At 44.0% G+C, this 27407-nt stretch overlaps 1 long non-coding RNA gene across 1 annotated transcript; it reads left to right on the top strand.

Annotated features, from left to right (window-relative positions):
• The first annotated feature begins 700 nt into the window (after positions 1–700).
• On the top strand, positions 701–13992 carry LOC120219660. Its single transcript, XR_005525349.1, has 3 exons — positions 701–1135; positions 11244–11422; positions 13417–13992. It is a non-coding gene; the product is annotated as an uncharacterized LOC120219660 (long non-coding RNA).
• Positions 13993–27407: the final 13415 nt, after the last annotated feature.

Here is a 27407-nt window from a genome sequence, read left to right on the forward strand (position 1 = left end):
AGTCCCCGCGCGCAGGAAACGTTCGCGCTAAGCTTCACCCTCCCTTCCTGTCCACCGGACCTGCAGTTCCGGGGCTTCCCAAGAGTTAAATGTCTTTCAAGAGCGGGGGCGGGATTCCACCCCATCGCTCTCTGGGGTCAGACCGGGAGAACTGCCCCACCACGTGCCCGCCCCGGGCCCGCCCGGCCCCGCCCCGCCGCCGCCAGCGCGCCCTGCAGAGCCCGCGCGAGTTGCCCGCGCGGGAGGGAGCCGCCCGCCTCCGTACTATAATGGCAGGAGGCGGGCCCGACGCGTTTCGTTCTCTTCCCACCTCCCCCCATAGCTAAACGTAGGGGAACCCTCTCTGCCGCTATTACTGCCCCGCTCCAGCGCGCCGCAACGTGGGACATCTCCAAGCAGGACACGCCGTTGATACGTCGCAAACAGGTTTTGCGGCGGGAGCAGCTGGGCGCGGACGCCTACGGGAACAAAGACCCCCGGGGACTCGCGGCAGCTCGGGCCGGACGCGGGCCGGCCAGGTTGGGTGCCGCGCCCTGGCCCGGCGCGAGCCGCTGGGGTAGGGCCGGGGAGACCCAGGCGCCCAGGCTGGCGCGGCCCCGGCGGGAGCCCTTCCCGAGATGCACCAGGAGGCGGCGGCCGCGACCAACCCCGGCCCCCTCCCCGCAGCCCGGCCCCGCGCCCTTTGTGCCGCTCCGCCCGTTCGGCGGAGCCTAGAAATAACGGCTGCTCTGCGGGGTTTCGGGTCCGCAAGGCCAACTCTTTTTCACGTTTTCCTTTTGGATTCTTACTCTTGGGACAGCCTCGTGACGCCGGCAGAGTAATTGTTTTTCTCCCATATTTACGCCCGGAGAAATAGGAAGAGTCTTGCCTCAGCTGCCATAGAATTAGGAAAGGCCCAGAATCTGTCAGTCCCGAGAAGCTTGACACCATTTATAATGCTAATGATGGCGCTCTCTTTTGGGGAGGAGTTGCCTCCCTTTTGCAGTCACCTTAAAACACTTAGGTGTAAGTAAAGCCTAGATATCTAACAACATGACGGTAAGAAACGGGAGGTCTTCCAACAAGTGTGTTACCTTGACATAAGCAAAACTGGTGGCCTAAATGGATGAATTTGATAAAATATACTGAAAACCAGGTGCGTCGATTAATATTTGTAGGATTACCCTTGGTGTAAATACTGTATGTCCAACACTGGGCTAATTAATATATTACCTGTAAACAAGACTGTAATTAAAAGTGTACTTTGGCCAGTGCCCTTGACTAGGAAGTGAAGAGAGTGCAATCATAGTAAAGGAGAAATTAGAAACCATCTCACCCACTTTGTCTGGAAACCAACAGGGTGAATTCTGCCATATTACAAGTACCTGGCCAGTGATTAAGTGGGACTGCAAAGAGCATGAGTTTACCTCTCAGATGGATCCAGGTTCCAATCCTGCTGTGTTGCAAGGTACCGAATTCCTCTGAGCATGGGTTTTCTCTAGAAGAGAGAGAAGGCATTCATTTCAAGGCTCTTTTTAAAGATTGCATTTGACAGTGTATATAGAGAACCTCTCTTCTGTATGTAAGGGTCACAGAGCAGATGCCCAGTGCTCTTTGCTCACCTATTCACCTCCCTTATTTACACCTGTAGGAACTGAGTTATTTGAAGGATCCTGAATAACACAGAAAGCTGAATTATTGCTGTTTCCTAGAGTTTTGTTCATATAGTTGTCCTTTTAGGCAGTTACTTTAGACATGGTTTTTTTTTTTTAAGTTTTATTAACTTAATCTCTCCACCCAAGGTGGGGCTTGAACACACCACCCTGAGATCAAGAGTCCCACACTCTTGAGTGAGCCAGCCAGGCTCCTTAGACATCATGGTTTAATGTTATCTTTATTTCATATTTTTACGCTTTCCTTTTTAGCTCCCTCTTTTCTCACTGATCCTAGTTTTAAAAGTCACTTACTTTGAACTGTATGAAATTCTTTCATACATACGTGTAATAATTTTAGAAATTTTGACATTTTCTAAAGTATTTTTCCCCCATCGCTCATGCAGAGTTAAAACACCATGATAAATAAAGTATTGGCCTCTACAGTGCTTTCATTTTCAGGAAAAAATAGGGAGAAAAACAAAGGTTTTTAGAAGCACAGGTTTAAAAAAATCAGGCCCAGCCTACCTATTTCTTGGTTCTGTGCCTTTCCTTTGCCGTATCTTCTGTGAAACCTTCCCAAATCCATGTCTGTGCTCTTCAGTTCTGCTCACCTCACAGGACAATAATTACCTATTAAATGTCTTTTATCTCCAACTAGGCCTTGAATTTTGTTTTGTTCGTCTTTTTCTAGCAGCTACCCAGCAGTTCAGAGGCATACAAGGAAGACCTTAGTAAATACCGAATTAAGTCATGCATAGGATATCGCATTATCGAACTTTAATTCTCTAAGGCTAGAGTGATGGATGGTAGAATTATTCCCAATGAATAATAGGGTTTTTAAAAATTAATCATTTTTTTTTAGACATTTTTAGATTTAGGGCTACCTAGGTGGCTCAGTGGGTTAAGTGTTCGACTTCATGATCTCATGGTTTGTGAGTTTGAGCCCCATGTCAGGCTCTGTGCTGACAGCTCAGAGCCTGGAGCCTGCTTCAGATTCTTCCTCTTTCTTTTCCCCTCCCCCACTTGCACTGTCTCTGTCTCTCAAAAAATGAATGAACATTAAAAAAAAAATTAGAAGTTTGGGGCGCCTGGGTGGCTCAGTCGGTTAAGCCTCTGACCGGCTCAGGTCATGATCTCACAGTCCATGGGGTTGAGCCCTGCATCCGGCTCTGTGCTGACAGATTCTGTCTCCCTCCCTCTCTCTCTCTCTCTCTGCTCCTCCTCTGCTAGCTCTCTCTCTCTCTCTCTCTCTCTCTCTCTCTCTCTCCCTCTCTCTTTCTCTCTCAAAAATGAGTAAACATTTGGGTCTGACCCCCATGTCGGACTCTGTGCTGACAGCTAGCTCAGAACCCAGAGCCTGTTTTGGATTCTGTGTCTCCCTCTCTCTCTGACCCTCCCCTGCTCATGCTGTCTCTCTCTCAGAAATAAAACATTAAACATTTTTTTTTTAAATTTAGAAGTTTTTAGATTTATAGAAAAATTGAGAAGGTAGAACAGAGCTTCCATACATTCCTTCTCCCTCCCTTACTACCTCCCAGTTTTCTCTATTACTGACACATCGCTGTGGTACATTTATTACCATGTGAATCAATGTCAGTGCATTATTAGGAACTATAGTTCATGCTTTATTCAGATTTTCAGTTTTTGCCCTAATGTCTTTTTATTGCTGCAGGATCCAAACACCACATTTAGAGCTCATGTCTCCTGAGGTTCCTCTTGGCTGTGACAGTTTCTCAGATTTTTCTTACTTTTTAAAGTCCTTGACAGTTTTGATGAGTGCTGGTCAAATACTTTGTAGAATGCCTTTCTAGTGGAATTTGTCTTATGTTTTCTAATGGTTAAACTGAGGTTATGGGTTTGGAGGAAAAAGATCATAGAAGTAAAATGCTATTTTCACTGCGTATCAAGGGTACATACTATCATCGTTTATGACTGTTGATGTTGACCTTCATCACCCCATAGTATTTGTAGAATTACTTCCCTCAGCTCCACCCTCAAATACTATACTGCCTGGAAAGAAGTCACTTTCTGCAGACCACAAGGAAGGAGTGGGGAGTCAGGCCCCTCCTCCTTTAGGGTAAAATATCTACATAATTTACTTGGAGTTCTTCTGCTAGATTTGTCTTTTTTCTCCCGTTTATTAATGCATTCAATGGTTTATATCAGTATACACTCATGGAATAATTATTTTTTACTTTTAAAAATTATTGTATACTTTGAATTATAATTCAATTATACTTTGTCTTGTTGCTCAAATTGTTCTAGCTTTGGCCTGAGTATTTTTAATACTTTTCTTGTCATAGAGCTTATGTGAAATTAAGCAAAAATGAATATGGCTAAATGATAACCAGTATATCTTACATAAAGAGAAGAATAAAACGGGTTTTTTTTACTATTAAACTTGTTTATTATCCATTTTAGCAAAACACATCATTAAAAAAATCCTTTCAGATTTTAATACTGAGTTGCCCATTAGACTATTCCTTTCCTTTTATTGCCTCATCAATAAATGAGGCTTTTTTTTTTTAATGGTGAGTAGTAGTACAGTGACAACTATACTAGTACAGTTCAGTGCCCCTGCCTTGATTTCCTAGGGCACCAGCAGTTTTAACCACCACTGCATTTGCATCATCACAGCAAGCATTAACACCATGAAAACAGTTTTGAGCGTGTAGGCCCTCTTGACCGGGTCTTTGGGATCCCCGTAGTTCCCAGACCACACACACACAACTGCAGGTCTAGTTTCCACACCAGAATACTAGGAGCCATCTTAGTCATTCCTTCCTTCTTTTATCTTTCCTTTTTTTTTTTTTTTAAACATGAGGTTTTCTTTGAAGGTTTTTTTTTAATGTTTATTTTTGAGAGAGAGAAAGTGTGAGCAGGGGAGGAGCAGGGAGAGAGGGAGACACAGACTCCGAAGCAGGCTCCAGGCTCTGAGCTCTCAGCACAGAGCCCGATGTGGGGCTCAAACTCGGGAACTGTGAGGTCGTGACCTGAGCTGGAGTTGGATGCTCAATTGACTGAGCCACCCAGGTGCCCCTCCTTCCTTTTTTTCTGAGCCCCATAATTTTACTTAGCACTTCCTGTGTAAGGTGAGGTGCTAAGCTCTACGCTAAGCTTTCCATTGTGTTAACGAAAGTGCAGCCCTCCACCAGTTCCACGAAGCAGGTGCTAGTACTGCCATCCCCACTTCCCAGATGAGACACCAGAATTTGCCCTGGGCACCTGGGTGGCTCAGTTGGTTAAGCATCCTCTTGATTTCAGCTCATGTCATGATCTCAAAGTTCATGAGATCAAGCCCTGCATCAAGCTCCATGTTGACAGCACGGATTCTTGGGATTGCTAGGGATTCTCTCCCTCACTCTCTCACTCTGCCCCCTCCCACATGCATGTGCTCTGTCTCAAAATAAACTTAATATGGATATAAATAGGTGACATATATGTATATGTATGTGTGTATGTATACATGCATGTAATTCCCCCAAGACCCACAGTGGAGTTTGACTCTAGCACTCCTGTATATGCTGCTTCCGGTTACCACCATGTCATTTCCGAATTAATTCTCTTGTCTTCCTTTGGCTTAGTTGAGTACTCCAGTCTCTCCTCAGTGCAGTAATCTTCTAATTTGTTTTCTGATAGGTGTTGCCCCTTCTAATTTGCCTTCCAATATATTGCCAAAGCCCTCTTTTTTTTTTTTATGTTTTTTTAAATTTATTTCTGAGAGCGAGCGAGCGAGCGAGCATGAACAGGGGAGGGTCAGAGAGAGAGAGAGAGATACAGAATTTGAAACCGGCTCCAGGCTCTGAGCTAGCTGTCAGCACAAAGCCCGATGCAGGGCTCAAACCCACGAACCATGAGATCATGACCTGAGCCGAAGTCGGATGCTTAACCAACAGAGCCACTTAGGCGCCCCCAAATCCCTCTTTCTAAAGTACAGATTTGCCCATACCACAGCAGCTCTGCTATGGATTGCCTTGGGGTAAAGGCCAGCACCCTTAACTTGACACACGAAGCCTCTTGCACCTGGGAAATCTGACTGCAGAGCTGTTCTTCACACCCCCTGCGCTTCTCAATTGGACCTTTGCACCTGCACCTCTCATTCTCACCTCCACTGCCTTCCATCCAGTTACTCCCTCATATCTATTAATACTCAAACACCACCTCCTCCAGAAAGCTGTCCTGCCCTGAGGTGGGGCTTGTCTTTACACTCCTTTCTTCCCACTTCCTCATTTCCCCCCATGCTAGTCTTTGGTGTTTGAAATGCAGGTTGAGGTTGAAGTTGAGGTTGAAGCAGGTGGATGCAGGTGGATCAGCCTGCTCTGGGCCAGGCATGCTTCCTCTTCTCCCCACTGTCTGTCTCTACCAGGCTGCAGAGAGCTCCTTGGGGGCAGAAACTGCCTCTTTCATACCTGAGACCTGCCTGCCTGGCCTGGGGCCCAGCCAACCACAGCCCCCTTTGTGGGATGAATAGAGGGGGCAGCAGAGGTGTGCCCATCTGGGTGGCCCTCCTAAAGCAGACTCCTGGGATCACTCCTTTTGCAGCTGGCCTGTTGGAGGGCTCAGCAGGGCCGTGGCTGAGTACTGCCCTCTAGAGACAGAGCTGTTTCTGGCATCTGCAATTCCAGGAGCACCTGGGAGAGTAGGCAGGGAGAGCCTGGCTCATTGGGAGCTGCCTTTGGCCACCCAAGGGGCTTGAGGGGAGAAGAAAGGCATCTTAAGGTGTGGAAGCTAGATCCCCTTAGAGATGGTCGGTTCAGTCCTGCAACGTGTGTGATACTCCACAGGGCAGAGAAAGCACAGAGATAAACAGGGCAGTGTTGGAAATGCAGCCTGAGGTTGAAGTTGGCAGGTGGGTGCAGGTGGATCAGCCCCTGCTCTGGGCCAGGCCCTGTGCGTGTTAACTACTGGGGACATGGCAGGTAGGAAGAAATGGCCTCTACTTGTAAGAGCTTACATATGTCTGTTGGGGTGGGGACAGAATACATGTGTAGGAAATAATTACAAGTAAGCAATATAGAAAAAAATAGAATATGACAGAGGAGACTATTAAGCTGTAGGAGGTGGGAAGTGATCTGGGAAGGACTCAGAAGAGGTGACATTTTATCCATTTCATTAATTCAGCCAACACTAGGACACAGTAGTGAAGCAAAAATTCCTGCCCCCTTGGAGCTTAAGTCTAGTTGTGGGGGGGCATAGGAAACAAACACATGTCAGTAATAAGAAAAATAAAAGCAGCATAAGGGATGTGAGGTGCTACATTAGATACAAGTTCAGCAACTACTTCTTGGTGTGACATTTGATCTGAGAACTGTAAAGTGAGAGAATAAGCCATGCAGATAAGGAGGAAGAACATTCCAGGCAGGGGAACAGGAAGTCCAGGGGACCTGATTTAATGGACGTGGAGGTCAGTATGGCTGGAATGTAGTGAGAGGAGGAGGAAAGGCAGCAGGAGGGAGCACTTCATGAGGACTGCTGTGTGGAGGACAGATTCCAGCAGGGAGAGGAGTCAGTAGCCTGGAATGACCCAGGTGAGAGCTGGTGATGGCTTGTAACAGGCCAGGGTGGCAGGGCGATGGGAGGTGGTTGCGTTCAGGATGCGTGTTGAAGGTACAGCAGAAAGCCTGTGATGATGCATTTGATGAATGGGACAGCAACAGCTCAAGAGTGGGCAGCCAGCTGAGTGGCTGTCACTGGAGCTGGGCTGGGTGGAGAAAGGAGGAGCAGCTTTAGGGCAGGATGAAATTAGGAGTTGGTTTTGGACAGGTTAAATGCTAAAATTTTCCCCTACATTTTATTATGAAGAATTTATATGTCCATTAAAGTTGAAAGGAATTTATAATGAACAGCCTTATACCCACCACCTAAATCCCGTCATTTTGCTGTCCTTACTTGATCACAGATTCTCTCCATCCGTCCAGCCCTCTATCCATCTGTTATTCATTCCATCTTACTTTTTTGGTGCATTTCCAACAGAACTGGAGATAGCAGTATACTTCCCCTTAAGTAATTTAGCATGCGTACATAGCATTAACCGAGTTAAATATTGGTTTACTTTTTTGAGATAAAACTTACTTTCAATGAAAAGTACAAATGTTAAGTATATATGTCTTAGTGGACACACTTGTGTTACACAAACTCATGTCAAGTTATAAAACATGGCAGTCATCCCCAGAAAGCTTCCTTTCCCTGACAATGCCCACTTCTACCTTCTACCATCAGGGAGCCGCTGTTGTGATTTTTTTCTACCATAGATTGATTTCACTAGTTCTGTACTAGAACTTCATATTATATATAAACTGTATTCTATGTGTATAAATACACACACATATGGAATCACACATATATACTCTTGCATGGCTCCTTTCACTTAACGTGTTTACTTTTATCCATGCTACTGCATATATCAGTACTTTCTTTTTATTGCTGAGCGTATTCCACTGTATCTGTACACCAGTTTATTTTTTATTTTTTGGCTGTTATAAAGGTGCTGTGAACATTCTTGCTGTGAACACTTTTTTGTGGACATATTCATTCCTTTTGGGTATATACCTAAGATTGGAATTTTGGGGTCATAGAGTAGGTAGATGTTTTACTTTTATTAAAAAAAAAAAAAAATAATGGGCGCCTGAGTGGCTCAGTCGGTTGAGCATCTGACTCTTGATTTTAGCTCACGTCATGATCTCAAGGTCATGGGATAGAGCCCCTGCTTAAGATTTTCTCTCTCCCTCTGCCGCTTTCTCTCAAAATAAATAACCAACTTGTGATGAACGCTGGTGTTGTAACAGTTGAATCGCTTAATTCTACACCTGAAAGTAATATTACACTGTATGTTAACTAGCTGGAATTTAAATAAAAACTTGGGGGAAAAAAAACCCGAAACCTGTCAGACCTTTTTTGAAAGGTCCATCTACAAAAGAATGGGTAAATGCATTGTGGTATAGCCATACTATGGAATATTGTGCTGTAGTTGAATGAAGTAGAGCCACATGTATCAACATGGATAAGTTGCAAAAATATAATGTTTGCGGGGGGGGGGGGGGGAAGTAAATTGTAAATTGAAACATTTACTATGATACTATTTATATAAAGTTTGAAAGCATGTGAAACAAATAATACATACAGTTATTGGTACATACTTAGAATAGCATGAAACCATATTTTGCAAAAATAATCATTGACTTTTACTATCCCAAGATACTACTATTAATATGATTCCATTCATTTTCCAGGAAAATGAATGGAATCATATTAATCTCTGTACTTTCTGGTTCTCTGATTTCTAACTTTGTCTAAGGAGCTTCTCCTGAAGTATTTATCTCGTTTACTCCTTGGCCCCTGGCCTCTACTTCTGTAGGTAGTTGAGATTGGGCAGAGCCAGGACTCAGGAAACAGAGCTGCTCACTCGGCTTCTGAGCCCCTTCTCTGTGGCAGTGTGGTGCAGGAGGTGTGTGTGGGAGGGAGGAGGAGAGTGGGGGGAGAGGTGTGGGAGGAGCAGGGCAGGTCCTGGTGGGGTGGCCTCTGACCTGCCCCGGGGGCTATCACAGCCTCCAGATGACTTCCAGCCCATCCTTCCCACCTACTTTCTAAACCTAGGTCTGCTCTGGACCAAGCTCTCCACCCAACCCCAAGTACAAACTCTCTTAAAGTTGAGCTGTAGTTTAAAATGTTCCATTGTTTGGGTTTTTGTTTTTTGTTTTTTATCCTTCAGGGACTCTCACTTTACATTTGTGCGATTTCTTTTGCCTGTCTTATCTATCATGCCTTCTCTAATGATTTTACTTATTTCTGTTTTTTCTTCTTCACTTTTCTTCGTTTTCCACAGCATCCTTTAGAGTGGTGCCTCTTCTCTCTTGTGTTTCTTGTAATTTGGTTTCTGAAACATTGTGTTTTTATTTTCTAAATCTACCAGTTCCTGTTTCAAGTCAGCCTGCGGCCCTGGCTGCCCGACCATCCCTTCCTTGAGTTGTTTCTGCCTCTCAGCTTCTTGCATGGCTGCCATTGCTTGGTTACATGTTTTAAATGTTATAATAGGATGTTGTTAAATTTTTCTTCTGCTTTGTGGCAGCATTTTTCTGATGAATTTTCATAGTCTGTGTGGAAGTTTTGCTACTTCCTTCAGATTTTTTTCTGACAGTACCTTCGTACAGACGTTTTTCTTATGGTGCCTCTGACTGGATGTTGAGTTACAACTCTTTATCATTTATGTTTGCGTGCGCTGGATTTTTCAAAACCAGTGATTTGCGAGAGAATGCTGGTGCCCAGAGTAAGGAAGCTGGCCTCCACGTTTCTCAGCTCAAGGGCTCCCTCCGGTGTTACTACAGAGATGTCCACTTTCTTTACCATATGGCGCCTCGGCGTAGCTGGGCTTCCTCTTTATTTAGGATCCCAACCAGCTCAGGAGGCCTTCTACGACCAGTGTAGGCCCCCCACCCCCGGCTCTTGCCCGACTCCAGGGGCCGTGCCCTTCCTACCTGCACGCTCCTTGCTCTTTCCTAACCTGCTGCTATGAGCCCTCCAGGCACTTGAAGGGCTTTTTCTTCCTCTTCCTGCTCATGGCATTTCTCAGCCAGGCCGGGTCCTTGCGTCCTGGGGCTGAATTTTCACTGGGGGTTGCTGGGCCCTGCACCACCCGGACCCCCAGGCGGTTTCTGGTCTTCCTTGTGGCGGCTGGCAAACCACACACTGTAGTTCACTGTGCTGGTTCAGGGGTGATACTGCGGAGTTTGTGACCTTTCTCACTTCCTCATTTCTCTGAAGATGTAAGTCTGTAGGAGTTTCACACCTTCGTTCTTGTTGCTGAATGGTTTTCAGGAGAATTGCAAAGACTCTGAACAGAGCTGTCAAACATGCGCCCATCAGGCTGCTCTGGAGCCAGTGGGCAAGCACTCAGGGCGCTCCACAGTCTGGTTTTCCTCCCAGCTCTCCAGCGTGACCCCTGCTCCAGCCAAACTGGTCTACGCACCATCCCAGGGACTCACCATGCAAATTTCTCTGTGTTCCTGCTCTTTCCAGGGCTGCAGTGTTCCCTTCGGGGCTTCTGTATGGTTCTCAGGCAGCATGCATTTCTCCCTCCCTTTCTTCTGGTATCAGAACCCACCCACCATCCACCAATAGGGATAGGTGTGCCATCCGAGCTTGTTAATCATGGTGCCCTTCCGTGGGCAACAGCAGTTGTTTCAGGGAAAGGTGAATGGTCCGAGCAGGGCCAGAGCCCTGCCCTGAATATTCCTTCCCTGAGAGCTAGCTGAAAAGCCTGCCTCTTGCTCCAAGGTCCCTGTATCCAGCAATGTTCATTTGGAGGAATACCCCATCTGCAATATGAAAGACTGTGGTGGCACAGAGAGCAGAGGAGAGAGAGAAAGAGAGAGATTCCTCGTTTAAGTCCTGGATCCACCCTGAGGTTCTTAATAACATAAACCAGTCTATTTCAGTCTATTACAGGTTAGCATAAGAAACGGAGTTTTATCATGTGCAGCTGAAAACACCTTACTTTGTCTCCTATCATCCCAGTGCTTTTACCTACTGTAACACACAACACACTGTATAGTCACTGTAATTGCATGATTATTGTATTTGTCTGTATCCCCCACTGAAAGCCTTTTATTACAGGATCCACACATGTTCACCTGCGTGCCTAGTACCCAGCGTTGTGCCTGGCCAGCAGTGGGCAGTCAATAGATGTTCAATTGAAACTACATTTCTGCCTTTCCTATTTCCTCCCATCATCACTCAAGGTCTTAGAGTCCAAGTCCTTTGTGGAGCCCTCCACATCAAGTGAGAGAATCCAGGTAAAATATCCAGCACTGCAGGCAGCTATATGCAGGCTCTCATCAGAGCTGCATCCTTCTTGCCCCTGATTCCTTGAGTCAGAAGTGATGTCTCCCTCCCTTATCTCATTTAATCCAGTGGCAGCTGCTTCTACTGTCTTACATTAGAGTCACTTGCATTTCTCTTTTAAATTTTCAAATATTAGAAATGCCAGGAAGCAAGGACCTAGCACGGTGCCTCATACAAAAGAATGTGCAGTTGTAGACTATCCAGATGAATGCATAATGATCAGTACTTTAGGGGTGACACAGGGGCTGGTGGTCTGTTATTAGCTGTGGGAGTCCTCATGTTAAGTGAGTCATGGGGTAGATCCAGGGGAACCTGAAAAGAGGAGAAAGCTGAATCACTTTTGCAGAATGTATGAATGGATGCTGTTTGGAAATCTAGTTAAGCTGTGCCAACTGACAATGGCTGAAAAATAGCTGTGATTACTCCCTGTCCTCAACATCTCACTACATGGTAAAGACTGTTAACTTGCCCAAACTGAATTCCTGGAATGAGAAATGAGGCACGAGGGGAGTGCAGGTCAGAGTGTATAACGCCTTCAGTTCTGATAAGGGGAAACTGAGTGGTACCAAGAGACTAGAAACTCCTAGTCCAGAACTAGGCCTCTCACACTCTCACAACTGGCCTCATACCTTTCTCTGGTCCTATCTTCCACATGTGGTTAGTAGAGTCTGACTGGTTCAACCTTCTGAGAGAATGTAAACTCCCGAAGGCCAGGGACTTGGTCTGTGCTGTTCAGCATTCAATCTCCCAATGCCTGAAACAGTGCCCTGTCACTGTGGGGCCGTAGGAGGAACTCTGTTGAATTCATCTCTCTACTGGAGACATATACTGGCTATATACCAGATACAGCTTATTTACCTTTTATGCACGTTGTTGAAATATTTATGTGCACAGATTGATTCCCTTACCTGATGCAGATCTTAAAAGAACTTTCACATCCAAGTCCTGTGATGTCAGTGAATTCCAGTATCTTATTCACTAAGGTAGCTCTAGTGCCCCAAACACTCTGTCAGTATTTTTGGAATGAATGATTTAAGTATTTGATGAGTGAAGTTTAAATTGAGCAAAGAAATGGAAGTGAGTGGCTCAGATTTAGTAAAAACACTATACTACATTTGTTAGAACACTGTTAGAGTTTATAAATGCTCTCATAAATACTCCCTCACTTGAGTCTTGCAACAGCCCTCCCTACAAGGTTTATTTGGTAAGTTTTATAGATGAACAAAAAGGCTCAGAGGAATCAGAGGGATTGTCTAAGATGACATAGCTTGCAGGTTGGAACTGAACCCAAGTTTTACAGTCATTCTGCTTTTTCATGGATACCAATAGAAGGTGAGACGAGGGTAATAGAAAACAGTCAACATTTTATCATTGGAACTGTAGAATCTTGGAAGTGGCCTTGTACACCAAAAATTCCCAACCCCTCCCTCATTTTTCAAAATAGGAAAGTAAGATTCGGAGAGATCCCGTGATAGATCCAAAGGCGCAACTCTAGCTGAAGAAGTAATTACACTGAGGCTCCTGCTTCTGGTTTGTCCTCAGTTTCTCTCTCAACCGGAGAGAGTAGATTGAGCTTGCAAGAGGCCATGCTGCCCTCTGCCTTCATGCATCACAGCCCCTCGAAGCCCCGGGAACTCGAACCCCTCTGGAAGTCTGCCGCTCTGACGGGAGCATGGCCCTGTTGGAAGGTTCTTCTCTCTCCCTCTTTCCTGTCAACTCTTTTTCCTTCTTTCTTAATTACCTTGCAGGTGAAGGGTGAGAGCTGTGGAAGCTGCATCTAGCCAAGGTTCCCTGCTCCCTCCCCTCGTTTCAATAAAGGTTGCTGAGTTCGAAAGTTAGTAAAAGTAACCTCATTTCGCTCTCCATTTATGTACTGGTTTTGAACTGTTCACAACTCTGAACCTAGTTTTGTTTTTCTTTCCTTCTCTGATGCCCACTGCTGTAGACCCTGGCGGCTGAGAGTTCACGGTGACTGGAATCTAATGGAATCTTGCCTCTGTCCAGTAGGAATGATTTTACCAGGCCTTAGAGAAGATAATTCCATTGATTGGGCTTGTACGTCACTTTTTATGAGTCAGAGCCTGACAAACAAAAGCACAAACCACAATCTTACCAGTAATCAGAGAAATACAATGAAACGCCAGTAGGCCAAAACCACCCAATAGGCAAAAAAAAAAAAAAAAAAAAGAAAGGAAAGAAAGAAAGAAAAAAAAGAAAAGAAAAGAAAAAGACAGTATTTTGTGCTGGCAAGAGGGTGAGAAAATGAGCCCTCAGACATTGCTGTAAACATGAATTGCTGTATCTTTTGGGAATGCAACCTGCTATCTATTAAAAAAAAAATACAGAGATTACATCCAGCAATGTTAGTTTTGTTCGTTCATCCTGTGGAAATCAAGGTTCCAGTCTGTAAAGTCACGTGTTCAAGAAAGTTTACCACAGTGTTATTTGTAATTGCAAAAGCCTAAAAACAATTTAAATTTCTGTCAGGAAGTATTGAATAAATTATGGTTTGTCTGTACTACAGAATATGTCATGCAATTATTTTTTAAAAACGGAGTTAGGCTTCCTTGTGTGGACTAAGAAAGCTGTGTTATCATGTGAGTATCATAGTAATAGTTGCAGACTAACATTAATGAAATGGTCTTTACATTTTGGGGAAAATAAATCTTCATACGTGTGTCTATGTGATTACATGAGTACGGAGAAAAAAGGGACAGGATACCATCTCAGACTTGTTACAACAAGCATGCATTGATACGGTGATTTTTTTTTTTAATAAAGTGAAAGAATGTGAGAGAATGAGTTTGAGAGATAGAAACTAGATTATAACCGATCTGTCTAGTTGTGAGAGGTTCAGTCAATTACCTAACCTCAGTCCTCATCTGTGAAAAGGGAATAATATCTACCTCAGTGTGCTTGATTAAAGGACATATACAAAGCATGTCTCACATTGTAAGCCTTCGGTTTCTTTTTCCTTCTACACAAGCAGTTTGGAGTAGAATATTAGAACACATGCAAAATGTGTTGGCAATGCTACCAGGGTGTATTATCCCAATGTTCTCAGCTCGACATTGGCTTACCAAAGCGGCGGGTTAGCGCCTCTCTGGGAAAAAAATATCCAGCTGATAATCTCTTTTTCCCTCCTTAATCCTTACAGAAACAAAGTAAGAGTAATGCAGATCGTGCCTTGGCCCTCTGGGGGTTACTTACCTAGAACCTCAGTCAGTAACCCTGCTGAGAAGTGGAAAGAGGTAAAGAAGGCCTCTGAATAGCCAAAACAGATGTTCTCAAGCTCAAGTTCTTACTGGATCATTTATTCTGATTTTAGACAACTCCAACAAGCTTTTCCAGCCTAGCACATAAGTGAGGACACTATGACAGGCAGGAGGGACAGCTGGCCTGAGCCCAGGGATGAGGGAAGATACAGGGACGGGGCAGGCTGGATGGTCTGGAGCTAGGCCCGTTTTCACAGTGCATAACTTAGGTCCACAACAGTGATGCTGAATTATTAGGGAGAAAATAGTTCATGCTTTACATAGTATTTTTTAAATTCTTCGTTTACTTAAGTAATCTCTATACCCAATGTGGGACTCAAACTCATGATCCAAGATCAAGAGTTGCATGCTCTTCCTGCTGAGCCAGCCAGGTGCCCTTGATGCTTCATATAATATTATAAATGCCCCTAATGAGAGTGTTCTGAATTACCACCACCAGAGATGATTGAACATTTTTTAGTTTTGCTGCTTAAAAAGTAAGTTTTGGTTTCATATTAGTGCCAGAATATAACAGAGGTCTTTATCCTGTGAAGGAAAGATAGAAAGCTGCATAGCCAAGAGTGACAGGCACTAGAGATTGTTCAAAAAGGATACTGACCTGGAATAATGGAATGATTTCCTACAAATGTGTTAATTTGCCTTTTTTTTTTTTTTTTTTTGCCAAAATAAGGTCCACAATTTAGAATCCAAAATCCTTGGGGCCTGCAGAGTTTTGGAACTCAAGATTTTTCAGATCTCTTGAAAGGTAGCATGTATATAACATTGTATGTTATATAATAGCCCCAGCAGGGTCTAATTCAGCAAATCAAACATCTAATACTTCCACAGTGAAACATCCATTAGAACAAATAGTATGTAGTTTATTTAAATAATAAACCACTAAATGAAACGGTGGGATAAAAAGAAGTTGTAAATACTCTAATACTGTTATTTTTAAAAATTGTTTAATGTTTGTTAATTTTTTAGAGAGACAGAGCATGAGTAGGGGAGGAGCAGAGTATGAGGGAGACATAGAATCCAAAGCAGGCTCTAAGCTCTGAGCTGTCAGCACAGAGCCTGACATGGGGCTCGAACCCACGAACCGAGGATCATGACCTGAGCTGAAGTTGGATGCTTCACCAACTGAGCCACTCAGGCGCCCTAATACTCTTACTTCTAAGAAAGCATTTTCTAAATCTTTTAAATACATGCAGGTTCAAATTCAGCTAAATATGCCTGTGCATGTGCAGACCATGAGCGTCTATTGCCTCTGGCTTGGCCCGAGCGTCCTGAGGAGAGGAATCTCAGTGCCTGTCGCTGGCAGCAGCTTAGAGGGGCTGGGTTACCCTTCATCACAGGAGCTGCATCAAGGGAAGCACTCTAAGAGGGGCCTCTGTAAGGACTTCTCCCCATGTCAGATGGTTCATTAATTTAGGTTTCCATCTAACCAGTTCCTCATTCATTACAAAACCCAGCGCCAACTCACGTTCATGGATAAATGTGCATGGTTCAAGGCCAGCTATTGACCCATCACACATTTTCACCATATCGTCTAGGTATTTTTTTTCCACCTGTTTACAACTTCATCTTCATCATCACTATTATCCTCATGATTACCTATATTTAAATTTGTTTTTAGTGTTTATATTTAAGAGAGAGAATCCAAGAGGGGGAGGAGCAGAGAAAGAGGGACAGAGGATCTGAAGTGGGTTCTGCCGACAGCAGTGAGCCAGATGTGGGGCTCAAACTCCGGAACCGTGAGATCATGACCCGAGGCAAAGTCTGACACTTAACCGACTGAGCCACCCAGGCGCCATGATTACCTATATTTAAAACCATTTCACACACCCATTAGGTTGGCTACCATTAAAAAAAAATGGTATTGGTGACAATGTAGAGAAATTCAAGCCCTTGTGCACTGTCGGTGGGAATGTTAAAATGATACAGTCACTGTAGAAAACGGGGTGACATTTTCTCAAGAAGACAGAATTCCCACATAATCAGCAATCCCATGTAGTCAGGTTTCTGGGTACTCAGAAGAATTGAAAACAGGGTCTCGGATATATGTGCACCCATTTTCATAGAAACATTATTCACAATATCTAAAATATGGAAGCAACCCAAGTGTCCCATCGACTGAATAAATGTATTCCATACAATGGAATATTATTTAGCCACAAAAAAGAAGGAAGTCCTGCAGTATGCTACAACATGGATGAGCCTTGGGGACACTATGCAAAGTGAAGCAGACTGGTCAAAATAAAGGTAAATACTGTGTGATATGAAGCACCTTATAGAAGGTACTTCAAGTAGTCAAAATCATAAAGACAGAAATGGTAATCGTGGTTGCCAGGGGCTAGGCGGGGGAGGGAAGAATAGGGAGTTACTGTTTCTAGGTATAGAGTTTCCATTTTACAAGATGAAAAGAATAATGGGGATGCTTCGTAGCAATGTTTGCACAACAAATATGAATGTATTTAATACTAGTGAACTGTACACTCAGAAATGGTGAAGACTGTAAATTTTAGATGTATTTTATGTTTTTAGTTTTTGAGAGACTGTGAGTGGGGGAATGGCAAAGGTCGGGGGGGTGACAGAAGATCCAAAGTGGGCTGTGCAGTGACAGCAGAGAGCTCCATGTGGGACTTGAAGTCACATACTGTGAGATCATGACCTGAACCAAACTTGGACGCTCAACTGACTGAGCCACCCAGGAACCCCAATTTTGTATTTTACAATTATAGAAAACCTATGTGTACACAAAATCTTAAAAAGCACTTCAGCGATTTTCTCACTCAAGGCGTGTAACAGAAGGATCCCCAGGGAATAAGGAACATTTCTTTGAGGTCAGCCAAATACTTTTAACTGAGCTAACAAACTTTTGGCGTAAGATGGTCATTTCATTACTGATATGAAATCCTTCAAAGTCTTTATTGATTTGGCTTTAAACATCACTGATGGGTGTGGGGAGGAGGGGGAGAGATGGGCATGGAGGAGGGCACTTGTGAGGATGAGCACTGGGTGTTATATGGAAACTAACTTAACAATAAACTATTTGTAAAGAAACAAACAAACAAAAAAACCCATCACTCTAAGTCAAAGTCCATGCCAAGCGTTTTCAGAAATAAATTTCTAATTTTGACGTAATCTTAGATTTACAGAGAAGTAAAGATAGTACAGATTTCCCGTGTGTTCGGCACCCGTCTTCCACTAACATTAAATAACTGTGGTCCATTTGTCACAACTAAGAAATTAGGGGAGCCTGGCTAGCTCTGTCAGAAGGGCGTGCGACTCCTGAGCTTGGGGTTGTGAGTTTGAGCCCCACATTGGCTGTAGAGAGTACTTAAAACATAAAACATTAATAAAACATAAAACATTAATAAAACATTAAATAAGAATAAAGTTTATTGGGGCACCTGGGTGGCTCAGTCGGTTAAGCGTCCAACTTCGGCTCAGGGCATGATCTTGCAGTTCGTGGGTTCGATCCCCACATCAGGTTCTGTGCTGGCAGCTCAGAACCTGGAGCCTGTTTCAGATTCTGTCTCCCTATCTCTCTGTCCCCTCCCCAGCTCATGTTCTGTCTCTGTCTCAAAAATAAACTATAAAAAAAATTTAAAAAAAAAAAAAGAAAAAAAGAATAGTTTACTGAGATTCACTAGTTAACATTTTTTAAAAAAAGAAAAAAGCTAAGAAATTAATAATAGTGCAGTACTATTAACTAACATCCACATTTTATCAGATTTCACTAGTTTCCCACTAATGGCCCTTTTTTTCCTGTTCTGGGATCCAGTCCAGGACCCTTCGCTACATTTCATCATTGTGTCTCCTTTGCCCCCTCAAGTCTGTGGCACTTTCTCAGTCTTTCCTTGTTTTCCACAACCTTGAAACTTCGGAGGAGTGCTGGCCACATATTTTATAAAGTGTCCCTCAAATTGAGTCTGTTTTTATGCTTCTCATAATCAGTGTGTGGTTACGCATATCAATGCCAAGCATTGTTAATACTAATTTATCAACATCATTCCAAGCCTTAGTAACTGTATTAATGGCATCCAGAAGGCAGTCTTTTTTATTTTTTCTGATTTTATTTTTAAGTAATCTCTACATCCAACACGGGGTTTGAACTCACAAAACCGAGGTTAACAGTTGCACACTCCACAAACTGAACCACCCAGGCACCCTTTCCTAGAAGTCTTTGACTCTGAGGCCCTTATTAACTGCAGCAAGCAAACAAGCACCTAAGACAATTTTAATTTTTTTAGGTGCTTTTGCTTCTTCACAGAGAAGATTGCACATTGTCATCATGAGAAGTTATAAAGGCTGTGGGGAGCACCTCTCTAGGAACAGTAAAACCTCACAGGCCTTCCCGACCAGCCTGCCTGCAGAAAGTCCCACTCCTGCCATACAGTCATTATTAACCGGTCGGAGGATTTCTCTGGTTACCCATGTTGTTTGCATAGAAAAGCCCAGAGAAATTATACCTTTTGAATATTTTTCCTGTTCTTTTCTCATTAACAGGTCGCCCACCAGTGTTGTTGACATTTTTCCAGGAACGCAGCTCTGGGAAAGTTTTCTCAAGAAAAATGTTTTACTCAGATAGGATCTTATCAGATTCATCAATATAATTTTCCGAGGCTTCCCGATCATTAGAAGCTTCTCCCACCTGATTTGCAGATTATTTTACACAACGATGCTTCTTCAAGTGCCGTAGCCTTCTTGATGAATGTTCAGACGCACCTTCAAGGCGCAATTCTTCATGGTATAGTCTAGCTATATTCTAGACACATAGTCACTTCTTGTTGAATCCACTCAACCGAAATGTAGTCAAGATCTTAAATTTGGGCAGGGGGAGGCAGCTGCCTGTCTCAGTCATTAGAGCATGCGACTATTGATCTCAGGGTTGTGAGTTCAAGCCCCTCATTGGGGGTAGAAATTACTTTTTAAAAAATCTTTTAAGTTTTTGTCCTGTACAATGTTTTATTTTTATTGATTCTTGTTCATCCATCAGTATAAAACTTAACTTCTGTTTCTTCAACTCATATGTAGTAAGGATTCTAATCCATAATGTTTAGTGAAATGCCTCATAAACACATCAGGATCAAGCTTCTGGAATAACTTCACTCTGTGCTATTGTTCATGAGAGGTGCTTTGTTTCTTCTTTTTATCTTCTCACTATTAACAGAAAGAAGGGTGTCTTTGACTCTGATGTTTCATGGTTACCAAAGGGAAAAAAAAAAAAAAGTCAACAGAATACCAGCATTCAGCAGATATTTTGAGAGGGATGTTGTGACAGCTGAGTCTTTGGTCAGTTCAAGACAGTTTTGCTGCAGAATAAGTTTTGGTGCCAAACTTATGGAATAACTTTTGGTTTTAAGGGCTCTTCAGATCAGAATTTCAGATAAGGAATTGTGGACCTAATTTTTTTTTAACAGAATTTTTTATGCAGCGAAAGAAATATCAGTTTCCTGATATATTAAAAGATGCTTCCTGAGCACTGAGGACGGGGACTCTAATTTTTTTAACCAGAGACCCATTTAGTCTTGGAACAATGTATACATAACGGCCAGCCAAAGGTTCCAATTGCAGTGGGTAGGCAGCCTCATCACACTGAAAGGATGTTATTTACAGGAAGAAACATTTTGACCATCAGACCAACTCCTACATAAAATTTATTGGCTTTATATTGTAGTTTAAAAATTTTTAATGTTTATTTATTTTTGAGAGAGAGACAGAGTGGGGGGGGGGGAGGAGGGGCAGAGACAGAGGGAGACACAGAATCCGAAGCAGGCTCCAGGCTCTGAGCTGTCAGCACAGAGTCTTATGTGGGACTCGAACTCAGAAGCTGTGAGATCAGGACCTGAGCTGAAGTCTGACACTTAACCGACTGAACGACCCAGGCATCCCTATATTGTAGTTTGTATATTGAAAATAGCACAGATTCCTTTTTACTCATCTTGCCTGAAGTACAAGGGTATTAGGCTGCAAACTTCCACAGATGTGTCAGGCTCTGCACTCAGAAACAAATGTATGGCTCTTAGGGGCACCTGGTGGCTCAGTCAGTTAAGCGTCTGACTCTTGATTTCGGCTCAGGTCATGATCTCATGGTTCATGGGATTGAGCCATGCGAAGAGCTCTGGGCTGGCAGCCTGGAGCCTGCTTGGGATTCTCTCCCCTCCTCTCTCTCTGCTCCTCCCTCCCTCCCTCCCTCTCTCTNTGTGTGTGTGTGTGTGTGTGTATTAAAAAAACATTTAAAAAACAAGAAATAAATGTATGGCCCTTGAAAGTACAAATGTGAGTAACATGTGGACACACATTCAAAGGTGAGCTATAGGTGTCCATGGTTCAGGACTTACAATTTAGAATGAGACCTGAATAGAACACAGATCATGTTCATGTCATCATAAGGCAAAAAGCAAGGAGAGATAAACGGGGGACTTGAGAGCAGTGAGGGATTAAAAGTCTGCCCAGAAAAAAAAAAAAGGAAGACACCTGTCAGAAGCGACATCTGTACTAGACCTTGTAGGATAAGTGGGATGTGCGAGCGAGGAAGAGACCACTGGGGATCCCCCTCCCCCGACACCTGTCAGTAATACATCTGCTAATTTAGCTGCAATAAAGATGATTTCCCATTCTTCCTTGCAGCCAGGGGAGGCCGCTGACTGAATTCTAGTTAGAGGAATGTAAGCAGAAAGGGGGTATACAACTTAGGCAGCGAGGCATAAAAGTGTGGCTGGTTTGAAGGTCACAAAATAGCTGAGAGAAGTAGCAAGATTGGTATAAAAAAGAGAAGAAATAAAGCCTTGTGCAATTTCTTAGAGCCTGATGCAATCCTTTCTCTCTGATTTCTCAACAGCAATTCAACACTGAATCCGAGGTGGTCCTAACACAACAAACAACACAGAGGCAAGCCAGACCCTTGTCCTGTGAAATCAGTACCACCCAACTACTAGAAACTTCCTTAATAGAGCCACTGTCCACTACTCCACCCGTCCAAGGGGAAGGGCCGATGCCTTGCCTCATAAATGGCCCAGTCCTTTTTATATCCCACTGTCATTCTGTCAGCCACTTAGGTTTTATTTAGTATTTACATGTAAAGGAATTACTATAGAGCAGGCCCAATGTCGGCGTACTCTATTTATGAAGAAACAAAAACAGCCACAAAGAATAGACGTAGAAGACAGGTCACTGGACAGTGTAGTATTAGAAGTTCCTGAGGTAAAAATTAACCCCACTACAATAATCTAAGGATTGCAATCCTTTGGTGTCTACCTTTTCCAGAATATCCCCCTGTGAGAGAGGCGGAGGCATTTGCTAACATCTTTGCATTATTCCTGGAACACCTCTCTGGAACTTCAACTATGGCAGAGGTGTTGGTGCACAATCAGAACCCCCGTCTCCCAGTTTCCAGACTAGTGTGTTTTCCTCCAATACAGCAACAGAGAGAAGTAACAGTAAGCTCTGTCAACATTTGACAACAAAATGTATAAAGCTTTGAGTCTGAAATGGATTATTTTTGTGTAATGACAACATGGTTGAATTACAAGTATATTGGCAATGGCATGCGCCGCACTCCCCTCCGCCCCGCAACTGGCTTTAAAATAGAAAATGCAAAACGGACACCTGGGTGGCTCAGTCAGTTGAGTGTCTGACTTTTGATTTCAGCTCTGGTCACGATCCCAGGGTTATGGGATCGAGCCCTGCATTGGGCTCCACACCGGGTGTGGGGCCTGCTTGGGATTCTCTCTCTGCCCCTCTCCCTGCTCGTGTGTGCGCTCACGCGCTCTCTATCTCTCTCCCCCCCCACCTCTAAAAATAATAGAAAAAGAAAATAAAAGAAAATGAAAAAAAAGGAAAAGAAACGATAAAAAGGAAAAGGAAATGCAACTACCAAGAACCTCTAAGAAAAAATGTTGTGTATCAACACTATAGAGATTTTAGAAAACATCAATAATGCACAAATTCTTTTTAAAAGTAGGGCAAAAATTCAGTTGCAACCTATAGTCATCCACTCTTTGTCACATCTTCCCCTAAACATTAAACATTATAACCTCATGAGTTAATGGTTTACCAACCCATTTTTATAGCAAGGTGTGTAAGAAATAATTAAGTTTATTCACTTTCCTTTAAGAATATACACCAATCTTATTCTGTTTGCTACTTAAGCACCAGGTATGGACAGCAGCCTCTGTGTGCTAATAGCTGAGTATTTCTGCAGACGTCGGGCCACAAGTGGACATTCTCTAGCACGTGTTGTTGCCAAATGCTTTCTTTGTCAGATGTTTTAGGATCAGCAAAACTTTCCCTTTGTTTCTTTTCAGTTGCTTTTTAGTTGCAAGCTTTTCTAACTTGCTCTGGATTACCGGAGAGAGAGCTGTCATCTTTTTTTCCAGCCCTCATAAAAAATCTTGCCTGACCTGTAAAACTCAAGAACTTTTAAGTGTGTTGGACTCCCCTCCTGATCCGTGCCATCAACACGATCCAGGCCCGGCTCGTCAGGGAGAAGCCACTCTTCCTCGTGTTCCCTGGGGCCCAGGCTTGGTTTGAAGCAGGAAAAGGCAATGGGGACAGGGTAGGACCTGGGAGGTTGGCCAAGAAAGAAGTTATCCGCGGAAGCCACCGCATCAGGCTCTATCATTGCTATTTTAGAGGCTTTGTTTATCACACAGATGAAGCCTGATCCGCTCTTTAATTACCAATTCACTTTTCACTTTCATAAACTTCTCTAGAGGCTGTTTTGAGCCTATGAGATAGCTGTATAAAATATCACTTCATTGATTTCTCTATGATGACTTACTCTTGAATATAGTTGTCAAATGTTTCTTTGACACGAATAATTTTATTCTTGTAATTCATGGTTCAGAGCAGCCCACACGGAAGTCGGTAGACTAGAGTGTATCCTTCTTCTATCCCCATGCCTGCCCAAACTAAAAAATCTCCTTTTCCTAACCTCTTCACCTTCACCTCTATCACATGCAATTCTGTCCTCACAGGGACCCCCAGGACCCTCCCCTCCAACGCAGGCAGGCTCCACATTTTGCCCTGGGGAGGTGCTCAGTAAATGCAGAGCAACTGATAACATCCATCTTCCTCTTCATTCCTTACATTTTTAAAAAATATTTTTATTTCTGAGAGAGAGATAGAGACAGCATGAACAGGGGAGGGTCAGAGAGAGAGGGAGACACAGACTCCGAAGCAGGCTCCAGGCTCCGAGCTAGCTGTCTGCACAGAGCCCGATGCGGGGCTCAAACCCACGAACTGTGAGATCATGACCCGAGCTGAAGTCGGACGCTCAACCGACTGAGCCACCCAGGCGCCCCTTCATTCCTTGCATTTGATAGGAGATTGATTTCAACTTAGTTAAATGTTAAAGTTTATGTAAAACCACCAGGCCTGGGTGTGTTGAAGCACCTTTAGGACATATTCTCTTCAGGCAAATCAACATCAAAAAAGGAATTCAAAGTTTTAGCCATCTTAGAGGAAATAAACCCTTCACTTCTTTTAGGGATCTGTTTGGTTTCTATCCCTTTGAATACGTAGTTTTTAGCTTAGAGAACTTGAAAATAAAACATCACCCCTATTAGATGCACCAGTGTAGTCATTTGAATAAAAGCATTTAAAAATGGCTATTACTTTACTCCTTAGCACATGTACCCCATAATTCTGATTGTTACTTATTCTCAAGTAAGAAATCAAATACTTCGGAATGTCATTTGTTTGGTTTAGTCCCCGTGATTTGCTCCATCATTTTCAGAGAAACCAGAAATTCATAGCTTTGAGTCTACTCACTGCTTTTGGCTATACTTAGTCCATCCCAGTGACAGAGAGGATCCTGTAAGGCCTTTCAAGAGTGATGCCCCCTCTTCCCAGTCCACCAGGCCCCCCCACTGGTGTCCCCGACTCCCACAGGCCAATCTTCTGCAGCCGTCCTGAGTTCCAGATGGTTTGTATTATCTGAATTCATTATCCACAATCAACACTATAAACCAATCAAGCTAGCAACAAAGTCTAAACTACAGCAGTGAATTTAAAAAGAAATAAAATATAGTAGAGAAACATTCAGAAATCTACACCTGGATCAATATATTAGGACCAAAAGTTTCTAAATAAAGTGGAGCTGATTCAGGAAGTATCCAAAGAGAGGTGTGTGTGCGTGTGTGTGTGTGTGTGTGTGTGTTTTAATATAGAATTTCTGGTAGCCTTACTCACTTTGGCAGGTCACACCCCAAGTTTAGAGGAGGCAGGCAAGCCAGAGGAATGAATCTTAACGGTCCTAGTTTCAAATGAAGATGTGAGTTAAGGTCACAGGTTGGGTGAGGCGCTGGCAATGCTTCAGTGAGTGACGACCACCTGTGGCCAAGGTCCAACAACTCCTAAGTGAAGCAGGATTAGCTGTGCTGTAGTGATCAGGGTGCGGCCCAGAGAAGGAAAGGAAGTTTTTATCACGTCTCATTGCATCTAGGATGCCAAGAATTGTAAGGAAGCCCGTATTATGAGTCACTGAGAAAGAACAAACACTGTCACTTAGGCTATGACACGCCACTGACTGTAGGACACTTGTGGATATCACAGGTGTTAAAGTGAGAATCAACGTGCATCTTCAAAGTGGTAGAACATGGACGTTTCCATAGCAAGGGGAATGGAAAGAAAGAAATGTAGAAAACTCAGAGGGAAAAGAAGATCTGAGAGGAAGAGTAGATTTTTAAAAAAACTTTTTAAAAAATGTTTGAGAATGAGAGGGAGGGAGCAGGGGAGGGGCAGAGAGACAGAGATTCCCGGTTAGGCTCCCTGTCAGGGCACAGCCTCACGTGGGGCTCAGACTCATAAACCATGAAATCGGGACCTGAGATGAAATCAAGAGTCGGCTGCTTAACCGACCGAACCACCCAGGCGCCCCAGGGAAAGCAGATTTAAACAAGGGCAGCAGATAAAAATTTCAGACCACATAATGCTAGGTGTTAGGACATTTCCAAGCACCCCTCTTCCTGGCCTACAAGAAAGCCACTTGCAGCAGTGACTGGAGTCCCTGGGAGGCCCTCTCCCAGGATCATGCAAGAATGCCAGCAGATGGTACAATAAAAAGTTGGGGGGGGGCAGCTGAAGCTGGAGTCCACAGTGGCGGCCATCACCTCCAGGCAGCCCAGCGCGGCAGGAGCTCCGGTGCTTCAGTCTCCAGCTCCCGGCCCCCACTCGCCCCCAGAGAGCTGGTACCTCAAGGGCCGGGGTGCACACTAACCAGCCTCTGCCAGCTGCCCGCAGCAATCCCCCACTTGGGGTCCCACAACGGCGGGAGCTGAGGCTCCATACACAAAGGTCTTTCCTTCCTGTCCCGGCTCATGCTCTCAGCCACACCCTGGGCCCAGTCTCCAAGCCCCCAGCACTCACCTCCACACCCCTGTCCGGCATATCCAGTGAGGCTGAAGGGAAAGCTCTTTGATGGCTCTACCAGAAGCATAAAGAGAGCCCAACCCAAGCCAGTTTCAGCAGAAAGAGAAATCTCAGCTCACCTAGCACAATAGTCCGAGGGTAGAGCTTGAGCAAGGCACTAAGCGGGGCGTCCCTCCTTCCCTTCTTCTCTTCCTCCACACCGGCTCTGCCCCTGAGAGCTCTGGGCTGAGAGCGTGCTTGTAGTTATAGATTCAGGTGTTCCCTGACTGAAGCCAGGTGGAAACGGGCCCAGAAAGAGCCTCAAATGCATCTCATTAGCTTTGGGTAGGTCACAGTTCTGTCCATGGGCTCATGCTGTGGCCAGGGGGGGGGAGTTTCCCCGTGGGCCAGGCCTGACTCATATGCGTACTCCCAGAGCTGGGAATGCTCATGCGTCTGTAACGAATTTAGATCACGGCAGGAAGAATAGAGGATCCCGAGAAGAAAACAGGGATGCTACTATCAGAAGGAAAATGGTTGAGAATTTCCACACAACAATCCATCTCTGCTTCACCCAATATTTTCCCCAGTAATAGATCTATTCTTTCTCTTAGTAACATCCTTCAGTGGTGTGATGATTGCTGCGGTAAGGGAAGGCTGCCGCAGGGCTTCTCACTTGCTAGCCTCAGTTGCCTCTGTCAGAGAGGAGACACAGTCATCTGCTGAGAGATCAGGACAGCTTTGGGTTAGAGCGGTCTTCTCAAAGTGTGTTCCCTGGGCCCACAGGAGCAGCTACACCTGGGAACTTGTTAGAAATACACATACTCCGGCCCCAGCCCAGAATTACTGATTCCACACTTTGGAGGTGGGACCCAGTGATCTGTGTTTGAACGAGTCCTCTAGGTCATTCTTTTTTTTTCTCCAAGTTTTTATTTAAATTCCAGTTAACATACAGTGTAATATTAGTTTCAGGTGTAGAACTTTTTAAAGTTTATTTATTTATTTAAGTAATCTCTACACTCAACATCGGGCTCGCACTCACAATGCCGAGATTAAGCCTTGCATGCTCTTCCAGTTGAGCCAGCCAGGCGCCCCTCAGGTGTAGAATTTAGTGATTCATCACTTACACATAACACCTGGTGCTCATCACAGCAAGCACACTCCTTAACACCCCCCCCCCCACTTATTTAGCTCACCTCCGACCCCACCTCCCCTCTGGTAACCATCAGTTTGTTCTCTATAGTTAAGTCTGTTTCTTGGTTTTCTATTCTCCCCCTCCATGTCTGTTTCTTTCGTTTTTTAAATTCCACACATGAGTGAA

This window comes from Hyaena hyaena, unplaced genomic scaffold (genome assembly GCF_003009895.1).
Source record: "Hyaena hyaena isolate Hyena2069 unplaced genomic scaffold, ASM300989v1 scaffold_635, whole genome shotgun sequence".
Taxonomy (NCBI): domain Eukaryota; kingdom Metazoa; phylum Chordata; class Mammalia; order Carnivora; family Hyaenidae; genus Hyaena; species Hyaena hyaena.